The following is a 26,754-nucleotide window of genomic DNA, read 5'->3' as shown; positions in this document are numbered from 1 at the left end:
AGACACTAAGAGTTCTTTAAGATGCAGTAGCAATTTACTTGCAGTATTTCCAAATGAACACATTACATTTGTGCTCATGACATGGGCTACTATACACTGGGTAAATCATTCTCAGTCCACATGGACAATCCTGAGTTTCCAGTTTCCTGCCACATTAACTTTTCTGTTCCACTCCCTGTATGACTTATCCATCTGTGTTCTACACTTTTTTAACAAGGTCCACAGTAAACCTGAGGAATCCCATCTCATTTTCCATCTGGCATATTGCACCATTCCATCAATTAAATCAACTCATTTTCTCTGCTTGAATCAGAACTGATCAATTCTACCCAAATTACATTATAAATAGTAATATTTACATTACATTATAATAATGTAATAATGTAATAAGCGTTCCATCATTATCTCTGTTGGTCTCTCTACACTTACACTGCCTGATCTCCGGGTATTTCCTCAAGCTCTGATTGCTTACTTAGTTTGTTTTTTCTCGATGTACTCAAATAAAAAATTGCTTCATCAATCACTTATCACTATTACAACCACAGCCTCACCCCATCAGAGATATTCTGTGTCTAATCCATTCCTCCCTTACCATCTCTACAACTTTAAACCTATTTTCTAACCTAGTTCTGACACAAAATATTCAACTGAAATGTTAGTTCTGTTTCTCCTTTCATAGATGCTACCTGCTCTGTTAAGATTTTCAAGCTTTTTTTTTACTTTAATTTCAAATTTCACACATTTATTTTAATTCTTATTCACCTTAGAATTACAAGGAAACCTTAGGTTTATTCATCCATTCCAGACCACTAGCCCTATAACCATTCACTCAAATATCAATAACCATTCAGACCATTCCCACTGTAAACCTTGAGCTCTGCCAACAAGCTTCTGTATTGAACTAAAACTCTACTTTAGTTACAACTAAGAAAAGAAAGAAATAAAACTGGAACACTGTAACTCTTTTTTTATATGTTGAGAGGATGTGCCCTCAAACCAAGTAGCTTATAAGTTTAAGAATCAAATACATTGCTGTGATTCAGAGATTGCAAAGATTTTTTTCCTTGAAGAACATACACGAGTTAAGTGTGCTTTTCCAAGAATCTGCAAATTTCATGGTCATAATTGTTAATACCTGCTTGTGGTTTGAGAATTATGTGACTGGTTAAATTTATGCTTCCAATATTCTATGGCGAGAGGCGAGCGGGAAGGGATTAACAGGATTAAAATTCATGTCTCTAAATCAATACCCAAGACCCTAAGACCCTGGATATGAATCCAAAAACAAATTCTGTAATTCTGTGCTGTTACATTCCTTTCACTACAAGACCAATTATTGTGTGACTAGTTTAATGAACTACGCTGAAAAATATGTTATCTTAAACCAGTGTCTTATTATTATTATGACATGCCTATCAAAAAATGTGTAAAATATGTATCAAGCATTAAAGACATTAATAGTTTCAAAGATTATTGCCAAGTTTTATCTTTCACTTATTTATCTTCTTTATTTTTGAATGATCTTCACTTTCCTTCAGGTAAGGTAATAACGGTAAATGCTGAGAGGCAGGATTTATGAACATTTGGAGAGGCATAATATGATTAGGAATCGTCAGCATGGCTTTGTCAAAGGCAGGTCATGCCTTACGAGCCTGATTGAATTTTTTGAGAATGTGACTGAATACATTGATAAAGGTAGAGCTGTAGATGTAGTGTATATGGATTTTAGCAAGGCATTTGATAAGGTACCCCATGCAAGGCTTATTGAGAAAGTAATGAGGCATGGGATCCAAGGGGCATTGCTTTGTGGATCCAGAACTGGCTTGCCCACAGAAGACAAAGTGGTTGTAGACAGGTCATATTCTGCATGGAGGCCAGTGACTAGTGGTGAGCCTCAGGGATCTGTTCTGAGACCCCTACTCTTTGTGATGTTTATAAATTACCTGGATGAGGAAGTGGAGGAATGGGTTAGTAAATTTGCTGATGACACAAAGGTTGGGGGTGTTGTGGATAGTGTGGAGGACTGTCAGAGGTTACAAAAGGACATTCTTAGGATGCAAAACTGGGCTGAGAAGTGGCAGATGGAGTTCAACCCAGATAAGTGTGAAGTGTTTCATTTTGGTAGGTCAAATATGATGGCAGAATATAGTATTAATGGTAAGGCTCTTGGTAGTGTGGAGGATCAGAGGGATCTTGGGGTCCGAGTCCATAGGATGCTCAAAGCAGCTACGCAGGTTGACTCTGTGGTTAAGAAGGCGTATGGTGTATTGGCTTTTGTCAATCGCGGAATTGAATTTAGGAGCTGAGAGGTAATGTTGCAGCTATATAGGACCCTGGTCAGACCCCACTTGGAGTATTGTGCTCAGTTCTGGTCGCCTCACTACAGGAAGGATGTGGCAACCATAGAAAGGGTGCAGAGGAGATTTACAAGGATGTTGCCTGGATTGGGGAGCATGCCTTATGAGAATAGGTTGAGTGAACTCGGCCTTTTCTCCTTGGAGGGACGGAGGATGAGAGGTGACCTGATAGAGGTGTACAAGATAATGAGAGGCATTGATCATGTAGATAGTCACAGGCTTTTCCCCATGGCTGAAATGGTTAGCATGAGAAGGCATAGCTTTAAGGTGCTTGGAAGTAGGTACAGAGGAGATGTCAGGAGTAGGTTTTTTTTTAAGCAGAGAGTGGTGACCTGATAGAGGTGTACAAGATAATGAGAGGCATTGATCATGTAGATAGTCACAGGCTTTTCCCCATGGCTGAAATGGTTAGCATGAGAAGGCATAGCTTTAAGGTGCTTGGAAGTAGGTACAGAGGAGATGTCAGGAGTAGGTTTTTTTTTAAGCAGAGAATGGGCTGCCGGCAACAGAGGCGGAAATGTTAGGGTCTTTTAAGAGCCTCCTGGATGACTACATGGAGCTTAGAAAAATAGAGGGCTATGGGTAAACCTTAGGTAGTTCTAAGGTAGGGACATGTTCGACACAGCTTTGTTTTCTATGTTTCTATGACTGCAGACCAGGACTGTGAAAGTCAGAATCAAATAATGAATAAAAAAAATTGAACCATTAAAAAGTAAACTAGAGATTCCGCAGATGTTGGAGTTACATACACACAAAATGCTGGAGGAACTCAGCAAGTCAGGTAGCATCGAAAGAGTGCAATAGACAGTTTACGTTTCAGGCCAAGACCCTTTATCAGGATTGGAAAGGAAAGGGGAAGAAGGCAGAATAAGAAGGTAAGGGAGGGTGAGCAGTACAAGTTGGTAGGTGATAGGTGAAGCCAAGTGAGGAGATGGCAGATGGGTGGGGGAGTTAGGATGAAGTGAGAAGCTGGGAGGTGACAGGTGGAAAAGGCTGAAAAGGAAGGAATCCAATAAGAGAGTAGTGTTAATCATGGGAGAAAGGAAGGGAGGGGGTGAGGGTACCAGAGAGATGTCATTGACAGTTGAGAAGAGAAACAGTAAGTGAGGAGCCAGAAAAGGGAACAGAAAAAGAGAGGAAGGGGATGGGGGAGAAATTCCTGGAAGTTAGAGAAATCTATGTTTATACTGTCAGGTTAGAGTTTATCCAGACGGAATATGGGGTGTTGCTCTCCCAACCTGTGAGTGGCCTCATCTTGGCAATTGAGGAGGCCAAGAACCAATGTTGGAATGGGAATGAGGAGTGGAATCAAAATGGTTGGACACTGGGAAATTCTGCCTATTGTGGGCAAAGCAAAGATGCTCAGCAAAGCAGTCCACCAATCTACATTGGGTCTCACAAATGTAAAGGAGGTTGCATTGGGAGCACCAGATACAGTAGATGATCCTGACAGGTTCACAGGTGAAGTGCTACCTCACCTGGAAGGACTGTTTGGGACTCTGAATGGTGATGAGGGAGTAAATGCCAAGAGGGAGCAGTAGTGAAGGTCAAACGGACAAGGGAGTCATGGAGAGAGAAATTCCTGTGGAAAGCAGAGAGCGTGGGGGGTGGGGGGGGGGAAGGACAGGGGGAATTAAAGATATGCTTAGTGGTAGGATCCCTTTGAAAATGATGGAAGTTGTGGAGAATGATGTGCTGGATGCTGAGGCTTGTAGCACTTGTAAGAGGAACTCTATAATAAAAAAGTTTCACAATTAATAAAAACATTCTGACAGAAATTAAACTCTGATGAAGTGTCAAATCTCAGCTGGGCTGCAAACTGGATCTTTGCACCTCAGAGAAATGCTTTAACGCCTTCTCAATCTGCAGGGAATGATAGCACGTCTGCATGTTGAGAAATACAACCATTGAAAGCTGAGCTGGTAGACATGATTCATACGCCCACTCTCCTGTTTAATGAAGCATGTGACTTCTTGAGTGCAGAGAAAATTATATTAAAGATAATTCAGGGCTAACATTTACTTCGATAGCAATACTAAAACCCGTTTCTGAATAGCATTGAGCAATTTTAAACAACCTTTCTCTATTGGGTCAGGATTTAAAATCTGAAGACTCACCAGTTAGTTATTGTTGAATTCTGTTTTGTAATAACATAATACATGTCAGAGGTGGAGGCAAATTTGTATTTTTGCAAGAGCAATTATTTATTACCTCATATTTCTGACCAGTTCACCAAATAGAAGAATAATTTCAACTTCCTTCTTAAGAGTGAGCTCAAAATAATATTTGTTTGAACTGTATTAGCAATATTAACAAAAAATAAACAATGCAAAATATAGAAACTTAAACAAACCACAACATAGAGCAGATTATTTTACATTTGTTGAGAAAGAGACAGCCAATATGAAATTAGAAGATTTGGCGGGGGGGGGGGGGGGGGATGTTCATTGAAACCTACCAAAAATTAAAAGGCCTAAATAGAGCTAACAGAACAGGAGGTTTCCTATAGTGCAAGAGTCTAGGGCTAGAGGGCATGGCCTCAGAAAAGAAGACAGCACCAGCCTCATGATTTTCATCTCTGTTCTAAAGGGATAAGAAACAGTAAAGACAAAAACATTGTTGTGATTTGGATAATAAGACCCTAAATAGAGGTGGCCAACAGAGCAGAGTAAGTTAAGAAATTAAAGGTGCCAGAAGTGTATACTACAATAGTCATTGAGGCGCAATCTACAGAAACTGGGCAAACCAAATTAGCAGTATTTGTACAGAAGGCAAAGTCATGGAGTGTACAAGAGGTGATCTGAGACTGGCATGTTGAAGAAACTGTAAGAGAAAGAGCTATTTAAAATCTAAAACAGTCCAATTGGGTTTAAAAAAAAGGGTAATTCATCATCTGATAGGTCTCTGTGGATGACTTGATCATAAAATGAAAAAAATTTATTTTCATTGTATTTATTACCTAAGTGCATATATGCCACCATATACAACCCTGGTGTTTATTTTCTTCTGGGCATACTCAGTAACCAGTCAAGAAACACACCACCACATAAGTTTGTCAAAGTTTTTGGTGTCATGCCAAATCTTCGCAAACTTCTAAGGAAGTAGCATCGCTGCCGTGCTTTCTTCATAATGACACTTCCGTGGTGGACCCAGGACAGATCCTATGAAATGATAACACTGAGGAATTTAAAGTTGCTGACTCTTTCCACCCCTGATCTCCTGATGAGAATTAGCTCACAGACTACTGGTTCCCTTCTACTGAAGTCAATAACCAGCTCCTTGGTCTTGCTGACATTGAGTGAGAGGTTGCTGACCAGATCATATCAGAATAAAACAATATGAATGCATGAAGCCTGAGTTAGCCACATTAGAAAAGGAAGATGTATTATCTGTTATGACAGAAAACAATCAATAACAATTAAATAATTAATAGCTATTAGCAATTTATATCCTATGAGAGCAAAAATATCCAACAAAAAGTATTCTGCTTCACTATAAGAGAAGTTATGGACAGTATTAGGTCATAGAAAAAAACTTGCACTGATCCAGGAAAATTTAGGGATAGCAATAATTTCAGAATTCAGTAAAGAGGGCACAAGCCCTGATAAAGCAAGTGTAATCTGAATAAGAAGGTACAGTCAGGAACTTAAAAAGACTGTAAAAGCTTCCAAAGAGATGGTCAGCACAGCTAGTAGAGCTGTTGGGTTCAATCCTAACCTCCAGACCTTGGTGTTGAGTTTACACATTTCACTGTGACCATAAGACATAGGAGCAGAATTCAGCTCATCAAGTCTGCTCTGTCATTTGATCAGGCTGATTCATTTTCCCTCTCAACCCCATTCTTAAGCCTTCTCCCTGTAACCTTTGACACCCTTACTAATTAAGAACCTATCAACCTCTGCGTTATTGTGCCTCCACAATCTCATCAACTACATCCTTCAGAACCCTGGTGAGTAGTCTATCTGATCTAAGTGACTTGACTACCTTCAAAAATTTCAGCTTTTTGAGCACCTTCTCCCTAGAAATAGTGACTAAACTCATTTCAGCCCCCTGACAATCTCAAATTTCTAGCCTGCTGCTGGGGTCTTCCACAGTGAAGATAGACACACAATATCTATTCAGTTTGCCCGCCACTTCCTTGTTCCCTATTACTACCTCTCCACTCTTGCCTCTTTAATCTTTATATAACTGAAAAAAGCTTTGGTATCCTCTTTTATATTATTGGTTAGCTGACCTTCGTAGTTCATCTTTACTCCCCTTATTGTATATTTCATCATCATAGGTAAAGCTATAGATGCACAGTTGTGAGTATCCTGGTTGCATCATGGCCTGGTATATAAACATCAAGTTCAAGGTCAGAAAAGCCTACAAAAAGTAGTGAATATAACCCGGTCCATCATTTTGGTCAATAAATAAATGAACAAGTATAATGTTTTGTGTTAATTATTTAATTGGGTTCTCATTATCTAGTTTTAGGACTTACATGAAGATCTGATCACATTTTAGGTCATATTTATGCAGAAATAGAGAAAATTCTATAGGGTTCACAAGCTTTCTAGCACCACTGTCAGCACTGAGCAAAGGGGATGAATACTTTTGAATTACTGACATTTCTGTTTTTGGACTTTTAGTTTTTCATGCTTTACAATTTTCCCTGGGTGTTTTCTTTTAGGCTCTACTGTGAAAAAAGGAGCATGTTATTCGCGAATAAAAACTCTCAATTAAATTATCAAAATCCCTGGTTGTAATACTCATTTACGTGGAGAAAGCTTTGGGAGCTGAATACATTTACAAGGCTCTGTAAGTCACCTGGACCAGATGGACTACATCCCAGAGTTCTGAAAGAGGTACCCGATGAGATTGTGGAGGTATTAGTAATGATCTTTCTAGAATTACTAGATTCTGGAATGGCTCAGGAAGACTAGAAAATTAGAAAATGTCACCCCACTCTTTAAGAAGGAAGGGAGGCAGAAGAAAGGAAATTAAAGGCCAGTTTACTTGACTTCAGTGATTGGAAAGATGTTGGAGTATATTATTAAAGATGATGGTTTGGGGTACTTAGAGGCATATAATAAAATAGGCCAGAGTTTTCTAAAGGAGAAATCTTGCCTGACAACTCTGTTGAAATTCTGTGAAGAAATAACAGGCAGGTTAGACAAAGGAGAGTCAATGGATGTTGATTATTTAGCTTTCAGAAGGTTTTTGACAAGGTGCTGCAAGAGGGTGCTTAACAACGTAACAGCCTGTGGCATTATGGGAAAGGTACTAAAATGAATAGAAGATTGGGTGACTGGCAGGAAGCAAACAGTAGGAATAAAGGGGCCTCTCCTGGTTGGCTACTGGTGACTAGCGGTATGCTGCAAGGGTCAGTGTGCGGACCACTTCTTTTCAATGACTTTATGGCCAAGTTTGCAGACGATATGAAAATAGGTAGAAGGGCAGGTAGTGTTGAGGAAGCAGGGTGTCTGCAGAAAGACTTAAGACAGATTGGGAGAGTGGGCAAAGAACTGGCAGAAGGAATATAATGTAGGGAAGTGTATACTCATGTATTTTGGCAGACAGAATAAAGGTGTTAACTGTTCTGTAAATATGAAGAAAATTCAAAATTCTTAGGTGCAAAAGGACTTTGCGAGTCCTTGTGCAGGATTCTCTAAATGTTAATTTGCAGGTTGAGTCGATGGTAAGGAAGCCAAATGCAATGGTCGCATTCATTTCAAGAAAATGAGAATCGAAAAGCAAGGATGTAACGCTGAGGCTTTACAAGTTATTGGTCAGACTGCACTTATATTGTGAGCAGTTTTGGGCCCCTTATTTAAGGAAGGATGTGTTGGCATTGGAGAGAGTCCAGAGGAGGTTCACAAGAATGATACTAAGAACGAAAGGGTTAACATATGAGGAGCGTTTCAATGAGGGATCTCATTAAAACCTATCGAATATTGAAAGGTCTACATAGAGTGGATGTGGAGAGGATGTTTCCTATAGTAGCAGAGTCTAGGACCACCTCAGAATTGAGGGACATCTATTTAGAACAAAGATGAGGATTTTTTTTTAGCCGTGGTGAATCTGTGGAATTCTTTGCCACAGACAGCTATGCAGGCCAAGTCATTGGTTATGTGCAAGGCAGAGGCCTGATTAATCAGAGCGCCAAAGGTTATTGGGAGAAGGCAAGAGAATGGGGTTGAGAGGGACAATAAATCAGCCATGCTGGAATGGTAGAGCAGACTCGAGGGACCAAATGACCTAATTCTGCCCCTAATTTTTCTCAAATCCATAGCACAATTTTCTAGATCCACTGCAGTTCACCTAGTCAGCAAATCTGTACTACCATTCCATCATGGCTGATTTATTGTCCCTCTCAACCCCATTCTTCTGCCTTCTCCCAATAACTTTTGACACTCTGATTTATCAAGCCTCTGCCTTGCATGTAACCAATGCAGTACCTTGACTCCTCTCGTACATACAGTATGTCAGAATTTTCTTTTCAATGTCACATCAACCTTTAATACCATCATCCCTTTGCTTTGCAAGAGAACCTCTCTAAACTTAATGTACCAAGTCCCATCTGCAGGTGGATCACAAACTTCCTCTCTGACAGGAGGCAAATTGGGAGACTAGGCAAACACATCTCACTCAGTCAATGCTAGAGTGCCACATGGATGGGTTCCCTCCCATCTCCTATTTTCTACCTACACCAATGACTGCACTCCAATGATCTACTGACATTGGATTAATTACGGGAGATGACTAATCCAACTACCACCAGCAAATAAGCAACCTATTGTCTTCATGCAATCACAGCAGATTGGAGCTGAATGCCCTCAAAGCCATGGAGATGCATATTCAATTTCAAGTGAAATGTGTCTCCTCACCACCCAATCATCAACAACTCTATAGTTAGCACCATTTCAACATTCAGGTTCTTGGGCACCATTATTTCACAGGACCCCATGTGGGAGAACCACATCTACTTCACTAACAAAAAGGTTCAGCAGAGGATGTACTTCTTGTGGCAGGTGGTAAAATTCTATCTTCTGCAGAACATACTAGAGCAATTCTGCATTGCCATCATAGAAAGCATCCTCACATCAGCTATTACTGTCTGGTTTTGTGCAGCATATCCTCTCACAATAAACAAAAACTACAGCAAGCTATCAGGTCAGCAGAACAGTGATCCTAGGGATCACTGCAAGACTTGTATGCGTCCAGGGCAAAAAAGTAGACAAGGGAAATCATTGCAGACACCATCCACCCAGCAAACGGCCTTTTCCAAAAGCTTCCTTCCGGAAAGCACGATTCGGCTATTAAAACAAAAACCACACTATCTTAAAAATTTATTTCCCTTGACACTTAACTGATCAATCATTCTAGTATAGCACCCCAGTCCCCTCTATCTATGACCTCAGTCACTGTGCTGCACTGTAAACACTTCAAAAAACTTTTCAGGATGCTGTTTGCATAGTAAATAAATGCTGGTATTTATGTATTCATGCATATTTTATTCTCTATCTGTACTTTAACCTCTATCTGTTCTTTAAGTTTATTGTTATATCATTCTTTATAATTGTTGAGTTTTGTTTTCTGTTCCACACCATGCTAATACATCACACAAACCCCTATTACATGTATATTTCAAATAAAGTTGATCCTTGATCCTTATGTTCAGCACGGTCCAGAAGGGCCGAGATGGCCTGTTTCTGTGCTGTAATTGTTATATGGTTATGCTTTTATGCTGTCTTTGATTTCCCTTACCAGCGCTTTAAGAATGTTTTTTCTTCTTTGAGATGTACTGTTCCTGTGTCTCCCAAATTACTTCCAGAAACTCCAGTAACTACTGTTCTACCATCATCCCTGATCCCTTCTAAATTTAACCAGCTCTTCTTTCGTGCCTCTGTTATTCCCTTTATTCAATTGCCATACATATACATCTGATTTTAGCTGCTTCTTATCAAACTGCAGGATGAATTCTGTCATATTATGATCACTGTCTCATAAGGGTTTCTTTATCTTCAGCTACCTAATAACATCTAGTTCATTACATATCAGCCAATCAGTAATTGCCTTTTCCCTTGTAGGCTTGACCACAAGCTGCTCTAAAAAGCCATCTTGCAGGAATTCTACAAATTCTTTCCCTTGGGAACCAGCACCAACATGATTTTCCCAATCTATCTGTACACTGAAATCCTCCACGACTGCCCTTTTTACATGCCTTTTCTATCTCCCATTGTAAGCTATACTACACATCCTGCCTAATGTTCGAAGATCTGTTTATAACTCCTATCAGTCATGAAATTTGTGGGATATGTTATTGGAAGATTCACTAATTTATCATAATCATATTTAATTCCTTACAGCATATTCATGTCAGAACTTAGTTCATGGTATTCATCCTTTGAGCAGTTATCAGGTGGACATCTTGGTCCTCTGTTAATACTGTACTGATTCAATATCATTCACAAAAGCCTCCTATATAATCTGTGAACATCATGAAGTTTGTCAACTATTGCGTTGAACCTTGAAGCTTCTGGGAAATGGCTCCATCGTGATTTCTACTACTGTTTGAGCAACAATGCACGCAACATTAACAAATGCAAAGCAGTTAGAACTGATTATAAACATTAAGCAAACTTAGCTACCATCGCAGTAGTGAGAAAGCCACAAATACATGATACTTCCCATGGGAAATTGACTGAGGCACCAGCTAACAAGGTACAAAAGCAAAACTAATTGGTAAGTATGAGTCTAGTCTATTACTTACAACATGTAAAAGAGATGCCTCAGATCAAATACAGTATGCTTATGATTTCAACTACCATTTTCAGATGCTGTACAATGCATCCAAGGCTTTATGGTGTGAAGAACAAGTGTATATCTATTTTACTGGCATTGTCAGTCATCTGGGGAATGGTCATCCTACCATGATATTACAGCTGTAGAGAACATTCAAAATGTAAATAAGAGAAAATAATTGATTTTAAAATAAACTGTCAGTGCACATTCATTCTTGAAATAATAATTAAAAATGAAATATCCTTACATATGTTTTCAAGATTACTCTGCAGTATGGAGCACTAAACAACTAAACTTATTAATAAGAAATGCTGTAGCAAAAAAGAAAAACCATGGCAGATGTTAATATGGACTGATAATCATAGTTGTAACTAAGCTTTGCTTTTAATTAATAAATCTACTATAGAACTCAAGCTGCCCTGCAAATCAAACAGCTCTCTGTCAATGATACTTATAGATATGAAAACAGAACAGAACATAAACATAAAGGTCAGGAAACAGGAACAGAGAACAAATCAAGGCATCTATGGCACTCTACAACCTTTAATGTTTTCAACACCTCAGGCATGGAATGAGGTGACAGAATTGCAGCTACTTTTTATTCTGAAGCCATTCTAATAATTAAAGAAAAACAAAAACAAATGAAAAGATATTTTTAATATAGAATTACATCAGTATTTTAAAGAATATTATAAATTATGCAAGTTCATTACAGCTATTAAGGCTGTGGATAAATAGTAAATTAAATCGGGAGACGGCTGTTTGTTTCCTCCTGCCTACTCTGCTGATCGATGAGGTCAGAACTATTATTTTATCTCAGCACCACTTTATTTAAAAACACGATCTCCATATCGTATCTTTTTCTCAGTCTCTGCAAATGTATTGATCTCTGACTTAACTATACTCAACACCTGAGTCTCCAAAGTTCTTTTGAGTTATTAATTTCAAAGGTTCATGACTGTCTGGGGAACAATTTTTTTTTCTGTCTTGATTGGCCATTGCCCTATTGTGGTGCCTCATTTTAAGCATTCCAGCTAAGTAAAATATCAATTCTATAACTACCCTGACTTTTGTTCATTTTAATAAGATCATCTCACATTCTTCTGCACTTAAGGCCAAACCTCAGTTTTAGCTCATACATTAAGGTAAGAAACTTGACAATCAATCTGCCAAACTTTCACTGCACTCCCTCCATTGGAAATAATTCCTTCCTGAAGCAGGGAAGCCATTTTATTCTGTAGACATTAAATTTGAAAACTATGATCAAAACGCATAATGCTGAGTCTTTTCCCCCCTCTTGATTTTGAGAATTTCAAGGGTCTGTGAACTACCATATACCTTATAGGAAGCTCATCTAACATATAGCAGACCCACAAATAACCTGTTTGGCCAGAAGAAACCATTTTACTTGCGGTGTACCCTAAACTTCTCTATGAGCAAGAGTCCAAATAACACTAGAGAGAATCCTTCAAAGGTCGGACTAAAGCAACAACTGCAATCTTGTTTCACCTGCAGTGTACCCGAGTAGGCCTTTATCAGGAGGGTAACCATTCTAAGGAAATGACACAGATGCAATATTCAAAAAGGTGCAGCATGCATTGATTGCATCTAGTTGAAAAATATGGTTATATTGCACCTGTGCAATCACATCTGTAAATGGGCAGAGGGAAAGAAATTTATATAGATCCTCATACTATTCTACATGAATGTCATTTAATTGTTTAAAAATCATTTGATATTAAGGAATATATGCTATACAACTTTTTCTTTAATTCTTGTGATAAACCATCTGTATTTTGAATACAGAGATTGTTACGGAACCAAAAATACCAGCCAGAGTGCGTATTTTTACTGGCAAGTTTAGAAACAAACAGGATACACTGGGTAGCTCTTTTTCACTGGGCAGACATGGGAAATAGTGTGTTACTATATATTTCTGCACATTTTTTTATGTTGTACCTACCTACCTGACTACCTAGTCAGAAAAGTAATCTGAACATAGCTCCTGGTTACAATACCACTTAGCAGTGATCTAAGAAATACAGCTAAGAGAAGTCCTTTATTCTCAATTAATATTTGCTCCTTCAACTGAAGTACTAGTACAATTGAGAATGAAATTTCAAAACGGGACAGCCTGAGCAAGATCCAGAGGATGTTAAATTGGAAATTATTTGCCCAGACCAATGTTGGTCCCTTGTAATATTAAACTGGTTCCACAATCCAACAAATAGTCAATGGATGTATCATATTTTAATTCTGGTTTGCAAGTAATTTTGTTAAACCTCAAGATTTCTTTGAAGTATGTATTTTTGGAAGAGTTTCATTGCATTTGGTACCGAAAGCACACGTTAAAATAACATGAAGTAAATATTGCTGTAGCACCAAATTTTTGGACAGAACTGTGAAAACTAAGAATCACTGCATCATCAGGGTATGAAGCTGTAAGGTGCAAATTTTCAGCCTGCTCAACAAAGTTCATAAGTGAATTCAAAAGGACTTCTTTAATCAATCAAAAGTTGTTTTAATTAAGGATGCTGTACCAAGTTGTACTTTAAATGTACTAAATTGAACTTTGAACTCCGATGCCCCAAGCCGTAATAGCATCGCACTAACTGCTACGCTGCAGATGCCACTGAATTGCAGAAGGCCAATTGCAGATTGGTTCAGAAGACCGAAATTTTAAGTATGTCAGTGTCAAATTGGTGAATTATTCATAAAATCCTCACTTTGGTAGATTGCTTATTATATTAAAAGGCAAACTAAATATTGGCAATATAGTGTGTGTTGAACCAAGCTGTAAACTTTTCTTTCCTCTCATACCATATCTATTATTGCACATCTACAGTGCCTTGTTAAAGCATTCAGCCCTCAACACTCTATTCACATAAATGAATATTACAACCAGTGATTTTGATCACTTCAACTCAATTTTTATTTGTGAATCATATGTTCCTTTTTCCCCTTCAGTCGAGCCAAAAAACAGGGAATATTGTAAAGCATGAAAAACTAGAAATTCAAAAACTGAGATGTCAGCAGTTCAAAAATACTCTGCTCAGTACTTCGTAGAACCAACTTTTGCAGCTATTACAGTCAGTAGTCTTTTTGGATAAGTCTCTATTAGCTTTGCACAACATGATGGAAAAAGATTTGCCCATTTCTCCTTGCAAATTGCTCAAGCTGTGCCTGATTAGTTGCAGAGTAGGGTGGACAGCAATCTCGAGCTCTTGCCAGAGACGGTCGATCGGGTTAAGGTCAGGACTCTGATTGGGCCACCCAAACACATCTTGGCGGAGGCTAGCAGGCTTTTATCCAGAGCAGCATTCATCTTCTTATCCATCCTGACCAGATTTCTAGTCCCTGTTGCTGAAACGCCTCCCTATAGCATGATGCTACCTGGCTGATGCGAATTATTAGATTTATACAGCATGTACTGCTTAGAGTTAAGGCCAAAAAGATCCACTTCAGTCAGTCTCATCCAACCACAGCACTCTTTTCCACATCTTTACAGTATCTTCTAAGTGATGCTTTGCAATGTCTTTATGGGCATGAATATGCTTTTTTTTAGCCACGGCTTCTTCCTGGTCACTCTTCCATAAATACCCTTCTATACAAGGCCTTTGAGATTGTGGAGCCATGAACTTCATTTCTAGTTACAGCCACTGATTTCTGCAGCTCGCTCAGAGTGACTGTTGGCATCACAGTCGCCTCTCTTATAAATGCCATTCTTTTCCAGCATCTAAATATAGAGGGTCAGCCTGACCTAGGCAGTGTGGGTGTGGTTTCATATTCTTTTGCACTTTTTCATGATGGACTACACTGATCTCTGAGTTCTGTTCAGTACCTTTGAGGTGGTCTTGTACCCTTCCCTAGATGTGCACTCTTCTATTAACATTATCCTTAATGCTTTTTTGTCTTCATTTTGGTTTGGTCTGTTGAAAATCTACCATACTGTTGAACTTTACAGAGAAAAGGGGTACTTATTCAGGTGATCCTCCAGTTTTCTACATAACAAATTGGATGAGTTGGTCCAGTAATATACAGTATTGCACATGGGGAAAGTTAGCATAATAACTATAAAGGGGGTGAACACTTCTCCAGCCTCACAATATTGGATTTTAATTTTTAGTAAATCATAGGCAGGTTTTCGAATTTTTCTTTTGGTTTGACATGATGCACAATCTTTTGAACAGATCCTACTTCAATATATGTTAAATTTAGAAAATGTGAGAATAAATTAAGAAAATTGGTGTCGGGGATGAATATTTTTTCAAGGCACTGTCGTTAAATGAATTGAGTTTTACATGGACTGCAATGCTATTGATCTACATTGAAAACTGACGCCTTATTTAGCATTCTAGGCTTGGAATTAAAACAGTTTTAATTTATATTTGCATATTATAAACAAATTGGTATTTCTGCAACTGCATGGCAAACAACCTCCTTATTTGACTCAAATGAACTAGCTACCAAATATCTGTCAGTTTGCTGAAAGGTTATTCAAGCACAAAAATAAAGTTATTTATAGCATTTGCCTGGAACTGATTAGATAAGAATAACAAAAACCAGAGTTGTTTAGCTTACGATTAGTCTAATCATAGCCAATAACTAGAGAAATCAAATATCAACATTGTAACCTGCGTATTGGTGCACTGTACAAAAACAAAATATTTTATCACAGAACAGTGTACATAAATTTGGAGCTGACCATATGTTGAAGCATTTCACCAAAAGGGCAAGTTATTATATGAAGTATATTTCAGTGGCATTGGTTGCTTAGACAAAATCATGAATCCAAGGATCATGTCCATGCATCTGAAATATAGTTCACTATGAAAATATACCTAAATGCTTCAGCTTTTACTCAAGGTCTCAAAAAATTGAATAAATATAATCTCTACTCTTCTCCAAATCTATGTGCTAGATAGAAGGGCCCACAGAGATCATTTAATTGGACGATGTTTCAACCACATGAAATGGACATGTCAAAAAATAATTAGGCTGCATACTCAAAGTTAAAAATTAAATAATGAATTAACACATTGCAGGAATCTTTATTTAAGAATCACCAGGTATGAAGAAGGCAAATAAAGGTCTCCGAGTCCCAAGTCAATGGTAGGCAATTTACTGGGGGGGAAAATTCTGAGGAACAAAATTAATCTACACTTGCAAAGTATAGTATGGCTTTGTTAGGGAGAATTCCTGATTCATCAACTTGATTATTTTGAAGAGGTGACAAAATGTGTCGATAAGAACTGTGCACAAGAGAAAATCTGCAGATGATGGAAATCCGAGCAACACACAGAAAATACTGGAGGAACTCAGCAAGTCAGGCAGCATCTATGGAAAAAAGTGCAGTCAACATTTCAGGCCTAAAACCTTAGGCAAGACGGGAGGAAAAAAGCTGAGCATAGATTTAAAAGGTGAGGGGAGGGGACAGAGAACCACCGGGTGATAGGTGAAACCTGAAGGGGGAAGAATGAAGCAGAGAGCTGGGAAGTTGATTGGTGAAAGAGACAGAAGGCCATGGAAGAAAGAAAAAGGGGGAAGGAGCACAGAGGGAGGTGATGGGCAGGCAAGGAATTGAATTGAATTGACTTTATTTCTTACATCCTTCACATACATGAGTAAAAGTCTTTACATTATGTCTCTGTCTAAATATGCAATGCACAATTTATGATCATTTGTAATAAATAGTATGTACAACAGGGCAGTCAATATAGCATAGAAATACAAATGTATCAGCATGAATTAATCAGTCAGATGGCCTGGTGGAAGAAGCTGTCCCGGAGCCTGTTGGTCCTGGCTTTTACGCTGCGCCATTTCCCAGATGATAGCAGCTGGAACAGTTTGTGGTTGGGGTGACTTAGGTCCCCAATGATCCTTCGGGCCCTTCGTACACACCTGTCTCTGTAAATGTCCTGAATAGTGGGAAGTTCACATCCACAGATGCGCTGGGATGTCCGCACCACTCTGCAGAGTCTTGCATTTGAGGGAAGTACAGTCCCCACAGCAGGCAGAGATGCAGCCAGTCAGGATGCTCTCAATTGTGCCCCTCCAGAAGGTCCTTAGGATTTGGTGTCCCATACCAAACTTCTTCAACTGTCTGAGGTGAAAGAGGCACTGCTGTGCTTTTCTCATCACACTGCCAGTATGTACAGACCAGGTAAGATCCTCAGTGATGTTTATGACTAGGAACTTAAAGCTGTTCACCCTCTCAACCCCAGATCCACTGATGTCAACAGGGGTTAGCATGTCTCCATTCCTCCTGCAGTCCACAACCGACTCTTTTGTTTTTGTGACATTGAGGGAGAGGTTGTTTTCTTGACATTACTGTGCCAGGGTGAAGGCTTCTTTTCTATAGGCTGCCTCGTTATTATTTGAGACTAGGCCAATCAATGTAGTATCATCAGCAAATTTAATTAGCAGATTGGAGCTCTGGGTGGTGACACAGTCATTGGTATACAGAGAGTAAAGGAGGGGGTTTAGGACACAGCCCTGAGGCACACCTGTGTTGAGGGCCAGAGGGGCAGAGGTGAGGGAGCCCACTCTTTGCACTTCTGACAGGAAGTCTGGGATCCAGCTGGACAAGACAAGGTGAAGGCTGAGGTCTCTGAGCTTCTTGTCAAGCATGGAGGGAATTATGGTGTTGAATGCTGAACTGTAGTGAAAAAACAGCATTCTTACATAAGCATCCTGTGGTGAACTACATATACCTGCCTGGACACGCCCCCTGCTCTGGCCACAGTAACCTTTGACCAAAGCGCCCCACTCCAGCTTGCAAGGTCAATGATGGACATCCTGGTGGAGGGGCACAGGACTAGCTGCCTGTTTGACACGGGCAGCACTGAGAGTTTTATTGACCCGGACACAGTGCAACGCTGTGGACTCATGACACGGCCGGTAAGTCAGAGGATCACCATGGCTTCTGGGTCGCATTCCACAGACATCCCGGTGGGTTGTGTAGCGACATTGGTGGTGCAGCGCACAGAATATCGGAACTTTGCGCTACTGGTCATGCCTAAACTGTGCGCACCTGTGCTATTGGGGCTGGACTTCCAGAGCCATCTCGAAAGTGTGACTATGGCATATGACGGGCCCCTCCCACTACTCACTGTCAGGAATCCTCAGTTTGGTGGGACTTCATCACATACCCCGGTACTGACCACACACACACACCGACCCACACATCCCACCCTGCACCATGCCGACAGCTGCGCTACTGACACCACTTGCAGCCTCTCCACCCTCAAGATCCCTCCCCCACTGCTGTTCGCCAATCTGATCCCCGACTGTAAACCTGTGGCAACTAAAAGCAGGAGGTACAGCTTGGGGGACAGGGCCTTCATTCAGTCAGAGGTGCAGCGGCTGCTCGGGGAGGGGATCATTGAGCCAAGCACAATCCCTTGGAGGTCCCAGGTGGTTGTTGTTCAGACTGGGCAGAAAAATAGGATGGTCGTGGACTATAGTCAAACCATCAATAGGTTCACGCAGCTTGATGAGTACCCCCTACCCCGCATCACGGATATGGTCAACCAGATAGCTCAGTACAAGGTGTACTCGACAATAGATCTGAAATCTGCTTATCACCAGCTCCCCATCCACCCAGAGGACTGCCCCTACACCACCTTCGAGGCAGGCGGCAGGCTCTATCACTTCCTGCGCGTCCCATTTGGTGTCACGAATGGTGTCTCGGTCTTCCAGAGGGCAATGGACCGGTTGGTGGACCAGTACCACCTGAAGGCCACATTTCCCTATCTGGATAACATCACCATCTGTGGTCGCGACTGGCCGGATCACAACGCCAACCTCCAACGATTTTTCCAAATGGCTGAAGCTCTGAACCTTACTTATAACAGGGGCAAGTGTGTGTTCGGAACCACCCGACTCGCTATCCTTGGGTATGTCGTGGAAAACGGGGTCATTGGCCCTGATCCCGACCGTATGCGCCCACTGTTAGAACTCCCTCTTCCCACCACTCTCAAAGCCCTCAGACGGTGCCTGGGGCTTTTTTCCTATTACGCCCAATGGGTCCCCAATTACGCAGACAAGGCCCACCCCCTGGTCAAGTCTACCACTTTTCCCCTCTCTGCTGAGGCCTGCGCGGCCTTCAGCTGCATTAAAGGGGACATTGCCAAAGCAACGATGCATGCGGTGGACGAGACTATTCCCTTCCAAGTAGAGAGTGACGCCTCTGATTTCGCGCTTGCTGCTACCCTCAATCAGGAAGGCAGGCCAGTACCATTCTTTTCTCATACCCTTCAAGGCTCTGAAATTCGGCACTCCGCGGTAGAGAAAGAAGCCCAGGCCATAGTGGAAGTTATTAGGCACTGGAGGCACTATCTCGCCGGCAAAAGATTCACTTTGCTGACCGACCAGCATTCGGTTTCGTTCATGTTCAGCAACCAACAGCGGGGCAAAATCAAAATTTATAAAATTTTGCGGTGGAGAATAGAACTCTCCACCTACAACTTTGACATCCTGTACCGGCCTGGCAGACTCAATGAGCCCCCTGATGCCCTATCCTGGGGAGCGTGTGCTAGCGCACAGCTCGACCGGCAATACGCCCTCCATGCACATCTTTGCCATCCGGGGGTCACCCGATTTTACCATTTCGTGAAAGCCCGGAACCTGCCGTACTCCCTGGAGGACATCAGGACGATGACCAGGGACTGCCAAATCTGCGCTGAGTGCAAACCGCACTTCTACCGTCCTGAAACGGCGCAACTTGTCAAGGCCACCTGCCCTTTTGAGCAACTGAGTGTTGACTTTAAGGGCCCCCTTCCCTCCACCGACCGCAATGTCTATTTTCTCAATATTATCGACGAATACTCGTGGTTCCCCTTTGCCATTCCCTGCGCCGACACCATTACTACGTCCGTCATAAAAGCCCTGCGCCAGCTCTTCACTCTGTTTGGATATCCCTGCTATATCCACAGTGATAGAGGGTCCTCCTTTATGAGTGACGAGCTGCGCCGGTACCTGCTAGCTAGGGGCATTGCTACTAGTCGGACCACGAGTTATAATCCCTGGGGAAATGGACAGGTGGAGAGGGAGAATGCCACAGTGTGGAAGGCCACACTTTTAGCCCTTAAGTCAAAAGGGTTGCCGGTCTCTCGATGGCAGGAGGTCCTCCCTGAGGCACTCCACTCTATCCGCTCCATGTTATGTACGTCCACCGATGCCACCCCTCACGAGCGTCTATTCTCTTTTCCCAGGAAGTCTGTCACTGGGACCACCCTACCAGTTTGGCTGACATCCCCAGGGCCAGTGCTGCTCCGGAAACATGTGAGGAGTAATAAATACTCCCCGCTGGTCGAGAGGGTTCACCTTCTACATGCAAACCCCCAGTATGTCTACGTGGTCTTACCTGATGGGCAGGAGGACACAGTCTCAGTCCGCGATCTGGCGCCCGCAGGAGCAGCAGACCACTACCCCGAACACTCCCCGGTAACTATGAATCCTGTACCCGAGGTGATACCACACACACCAAGCCCCACACAGACTCCTCACGACACTCATATACCGGGCATTTCGTACACGTATATACCAGGCGCCTCGCACATGCGTGAGGGATCACTGACGCCTAGTGGGCTGACACCTCCAGTTAGGCCGGAACCAGCACAACCTCCGTCTCCGGTGCAAGCATCACCTGCTCCTGTGCAATCACAGCCGGTGCTACGTAGATCGCAGCGACAGATTCGACCACTTGATAGACTTAACCTGTAAGAAACTTCGCCACATGGGGACTCTTTTTAAAACAAAGGTGGGGTGAATGTGGTGAACTACATATACCTGTCTGGACACGCCCCCTGCTGACTGCTGTGGCTCCTCCCACAGACACCTGTATAAAGGCGATTGAGGCCTAAGCCCAGCCTCTCAGTCTCCAGGATGTAGTATGGTGGTCAACCACCGCTTGTTCCTTCTTCCAGTCAATAAAAGCCAATATCTCGCCTTTACGTCTCAGAGTGAGTTATTGATGGTGCATCACATCCTACTTTTCCAGATGTGGAAGGATGGTGTGTAGAGCTGTGGCTATTGCATCATCTGTCGAGCGGTTGTGTTGGTAGGCAAACTGTAGGGACCCAGTGTGGGTGATAGCATGCTGCAGATGTCATCCTTGACCAGCCTCTCAAAGCATTTGCTTATTATTCAGGTGACTGCGACAGGACACCAGAATTCAGATATGTTACCTTGGTCTTTTTAGGTACAGGGATAATAGTGGATGTTTTGAAGCAGGAGGGCACTCTACACTGGAAAAGGGAGAAATTAAAAATGAGATAAGATGAGAGTGGGGAAATGGAGAGGTGGGGAAGGTGGGGGGTGCATTAACAGAAGTCTGAGAAATCGATGTTCATTCCATCAGTTTGGACACCCAAATGAATATAAGGTGTTCCTCCAAACTAAGTGTGGCCTCAACATGACAGTAGAAAAGGCCATGGATTGACATATCAGAATGGGAATGGTAAGTGGAATTAAAATGGCCACTGGGAGATCCCGCTTGTTCTGGAGGACTGAGCATAGATGCTCGGCGAAGTGGTCTCCCTATATATGACGGGTCTCACTGATGTACAGGAGGCCACACTGGGAGCACCGAATATAGTAAATGACCCCAACAGAGTCACAGATGAAGTGTCACCTCACCTGGAAGGACTGTTTAGGGCCCTGGATGGTAGTGAGGGAGGAGGTGTAGGGGCAGGAGTAGCACTTGTTTCATTTGCAAGAATAATTGCCAGGAGGGATATCTGTGGGGAGGGATGACTGGACAAGAGAGTCGAGTAGGGAGTGCTCTCTGCAGAAAGCAGAAAGTGGGGGTGGGGGGGGAAAGACGTGCTTGGTGGTGGGATCCTGTTGGAGGTGGCAAAAGTTTCAGAGAATTATGTGCTGGACGTGGAGGTTGGTGGCGTGGTAGGTGAGGACAAGAGGAACTCTATCCCTAGTAGGGTGGCAAGAGGATGGAGTAAGAGCAGACGTGCATGAAACGAACAAAATGCGGTTGAGGGCAGCGTTGATGGTAGAGAAAGGGAAGCCCCTTTCTTTGAAAAAGGAGGCCATCTTCATTCTCGAATGAAAAGCCTCATCCTGAGGGCAGGTGCAGTGGAGAAAGAGGAATTGAGAAAAAGGAATGGTGTTTTTACAAATAGTAGGGTAGAACAAGGTGTAATCCAGGTAGCTATGAGAGTCTATGGGTTTATAATAGACATCAGTGGATAAGCTGTCTCCAGAGATAGAGACAGTGAGATTGAGAAATGGAAGGGAGGTGTCAAAAATGGACCAGGTGAACTTGAGGGCAGGGTGGAAGTTGGAAACAAAGTGGATGAAGTTGACGAGTTCAGCACGAGTGCAGGAAGCAGCACCAATGTAGTCATCAATGTAGCATAGGAAAAGTGCAGGACGGTCACCAGCACAGGCTTGGAACATGGACTGTTCCACGTTGCTGATAAACAGGCAGGCATAGCTGGGATTCATGCGAGTACCCTTGGCTACCCCTTGGGTTTTGGCCCAAAATGTCAACTATACATTTTTCCATAGATGCCTCCTGGCCTGCTGAGTTCCTCGAGCATTTTGTGTGTGTTGATGAGAACTTCTGCTGGTCTTCACTCAAATTCAGGAGGTCTTTGTCAACGACCCACATGGGAAATTGGTCTCAAAAACAAAGCCCATGAGATCGGAGGCAAGTGAGCAAATTAAATCCTAATTTACTTGATAGTAGAAGGCAGGGGATAATGCTAGAGTGTTGACTCTGTGATTGGAAGCATGTGACCTATGGTGTTCCACAAAAAATTTCCACAAATCCTTGTATTATTGATTTAGATAAGAATTTAAGAGGTATGACTGGCAAGTTATTCATATTCACCATAGATAAAGTAGATAGTGGAATGGCAAATGAATCTTAGTCCTGATAATTGTGATGTACTTTGCAAGGGTTAACAAGGACAGGGCCCACACAATAAATGGTTAGGCCCAAAAGAGCATTGTAGACTTCTTCTCTTTTGAAAGAAGACAGCAAGGCTTTGAGAAGAAGTGCGGCGGCGGCCATTTTCAAATTGCTTCTCAGATCGGAGTTCTGAGAGGTGGGACTGTGCAGGTGCGCGAAGGAGGCCTGGGAAGGAGGGAAGATATAAAAAGGAGAGAAAGAGTGAGGTAGTTCTCTTTTGGAAGAAGACAGCGAGGCTTTGAGAAGAAGTGCGGCGGCAGCCATTTTCAAATTGCTTCTCAGATCAGAGTTCTGAGAAGATGTATGGACAGATGTATGTGTTGGGGAGCACTTCGGGTCCAGTGATCACAATAGCATCAGCTTCAATATAATTATGGAGAAGGACAGGACTGGACCTAGAGTTGAGATTTTTGATTGGAGAAAGGCTAACTTTGAGGAGATGCAAAGGGATTTAGAGAGAGTGGATTGGGTCAAGTTGTTTTATGGGAAGGATGTAATAGAGAAATGGAGGTCATTTAAGGGTGAAATTATGAGGGTACAGAATCTTTATGTTCCTGTTAGGTTGAAAGGAAAGGTTAAAGGTTTGAAAGCACCATGGTTTTCAAGGGATATTGGAAACTTGGTTCAGAAAAAGAGGGATGTTTACAATAGATATAGGCAGCATGGAGTAAAGGAATTGCTCGAGGAGTATAAAGAATGTAAAAGGAATCTTAAGAAAGAGATTAGAAAAGCTAAAAGAAGATACGAGGTTGGTTTGGCAAATAAGGTGAAAGTAAACCCGTAAGGTTTCTACAGTTATATTAAAAGCAAGAGGATAGTGAGGGATAAAATTGGTCCCTTAGAGGATCAGGGTGGTCAGCTATGCGTGGAGCCGAGGGAGATGGGAGAGATTTTGAATGATTTCTTCTCTTCGGTATTCACTAAGGAGAAGGATATTAAATTGTGTAAGGTGTGGCAAACAAGTAAGGAAGTTATGGAATCTATGACAATTAAAGAGGTGGAAGTACTGGCGCTTTTAAGAAATTTAAAAGTGGATAAATCTCTGGGTCCTGACAGGATATTCCCCAGGACCTTGAGGGAAATTTGTGTAGAGATAGCAGGAGCTCTGACAGAGATCTTTCAGATGTCATTAGAAACGGGGATTGTGCCGGAGGATTGGCGTATTGCTCATGTGGTTCCATTGTTTAAAAAGGGTTCTAGAAGTAAGCCTAGCAATTATAGACCTGTCAGTTTGACATCAGTGGTGGGTAAATTAATGGAAAGTATTCTTAGAGATAGTATTTATAATTATCTGGATAAACAGGATCTGATTAGGAGTAGCCAGCATGGATTTGTGCATGGAAGGTCATGTTTAACAAACATTATTGAATTTTCTGAAGAAGTTACAAGGAATGTTGACGAGGGTAAGGCAGTGGATGGACTTCAGCAAGGCCTTGGACAAAGTTCCACATGGAAGGTTAGTTAAGAAGGTTCCGTCGTTAGGTATTAATGCTGGAGTAATAAAATGGATTCAACAGTGGCTAGATGGGAGATGCCAGAGAGTGGATAATTGTTTATCGGGATGGAGGCCAGTGACTAGCGGGGTGCCTCAGGGATCTGTTTTGGGCCCAATGTTGTTTGTAATATACATAAATGATCTGGATAATGGGGTGGTAAATTGGATTAGTAAGTATGCCGATGATACTAAGGTAGGAGGTGTTGTGGATAATGAGGTGGGTTTTTCCAAGCTTGCAGGGAGATTTATGCCGGTTAGAAGAATGGGCTGAACGTTAGCAGATGGAGTTTAATGCTGAGAAGTGTGAGGTTCTACATTTTGGCAGGAATAATCCAAATAGAACATACAGGGTAAATGGTAGGGCATTGAGGAATGCAGTGGAACAGAGAGATCTAGGAATAACAGTGCATAGTTCCCTGAAGGTGGAGTCTCATGTAGATAGGGTGGTGAAGAAGGCTTTTGGAACGCTGGCCTTTATAAATCAGAGCATTGAGTACAGAAGTTGGGATGTAATGTTAAAATTGTACAAGGCATTGGTAAGGCCAAATTTGGAATATTGTGTACAGTTCTGGTCACCAAATTATAGGAAAGATATCAATAAATTAAGAGAGAGTGCAGAGACGATTTACTAGGATGTTACCTGGGTTTCAGCACTTAAGTGACAGAGAAAGGTTGAACAAGTTAGGTCTCTATTCATTGGAGCGTAGAAGGTTGAGGGGGGATTTGATCGAGGTATTTAAAATTTTGAGAGGGATAGATAGAGTTGACGTGAACAGGCTGTTTCCATTGAGAGTAGGGGAGATTGAAACGAGAGGACATGATTTGAGAGTTAGGGGGCAGAAGTTTAACGGAAACACGAGGGGTTATTTCTTTACTCAGGGAGTGATAGCTGTGTGGAATGAGCTTCCTGTAGAAGTAGTAGAGGCCAGTTTAGTTGTGTCATTTAAGGTAAAATTGGATAGGTATATGGACAGGAAAGGAGTGGAGGATTATGGGCTGAGTGCGGGTAGGTGGGACTAGGTGAGATTAAGAGTTCGGCACAGACTAGGAGGACCGAGATGGCCTATTTCCGTGCTGTGATTGTTATATGGTTATATGGTTATAGACCAGAACAACCTTCATCTGAAGTCTGAAGATCTCTGAAGGTGACAGTACAGATGGATAAGGTAGTGAAGTCATATGGGATATTATCTTCATTAGCTGCAGAACCAAGTACAAGAACAGTTAGATTATGGTAAACTTTATAAACACTGCTAATGTCATTACTGGAGTCTAATGTGTCGTTCAAGTCATAAGACTGTAGGAGGGACAAGAAGAAAGTGCAGAGAAGATTCATTAGGAAGTTGCCTGGATGAAACATGTCAAATATGAGCAAAGACTGGATAAGCTAGGCTTGAATTTTGTTGGAATGGTGGAGTCCAAAGAGAGGCATCTGACAGAGATATACTGAATTATCACAAGCATAGATTGAGTACACAGTAGGAAACTTCTTGTGGCAGGGGCATCTGCTGCCAGAGGAGCTAGGTGAGGTGTGAGAGGTTTAAAGAGGATCAAGAGAAGGAATTTTCTCCATCCAGAGAACATTTAGAATTTGTATGGGTACTCTCATAAAATTTGGGAGGTGCTTAGATGAGCCATTGAATTGCCAATGAATAGAAGGTGAGAGGTTAATTGCTGGTTAATGGGAATGGTACAGATAGACACCTGATGGTTGCACAATAGTTATTCAATTTTTGTTCTATGCTATTTTCTTCTTTGTTGTATTTTGAAACTAAATATCCTTCCCATTTTATAGTCTTTTTAGTTGTTACTCCATTGCAGTTACTCCATCTATTTTTGCTTTGCTTTATTAAAAAAAGGTTTGTTCTTAAGGCCTTTCCATCAACCTTTTTTCAAAAACTATTTACAACAGAATATACTGATTATTGTTTAAACATGCTTATTGTTTGCCACACCTTTTGAGAACCTTTTCAGGAAACAAAGACAATAAGACATAGGAACAGAATTAAGCCATCTGGCCCATTGAGTCTGCTCAGCCATTCAATCATGGCTGATCCTTTTTTCCTCCTCCTCAACCCCAGTTCCCAGCCTTCTCCCTGTAACCTTTGATGCCATGTCCAATCAAGAACCTATCAATCTCTGCCTTAAATACACCCAACGACCTGGCCTCCACAGCAGCA

The sequence above is a fragment of the Hypanus sabinus genome, chromosome X2, assembly GCF_030144855.1.
Source record: "Hypanus sabinus isolate sHypSab1 chromosome X2, sHypSab1.hap1, whole genome shotgun sequence".
Classification (NCBI taxonomy): Eukaryota; Metazoa; Chordata; class Chondrichthyes; order Myliobatiformes; family Dasyatidae; genus Hypanus; species Hypanus sabinus.
The sequence above is the reverse complement of the archived record's forward strand: the minus strand, read 5'-3'. Positions refer to the sequence as shown.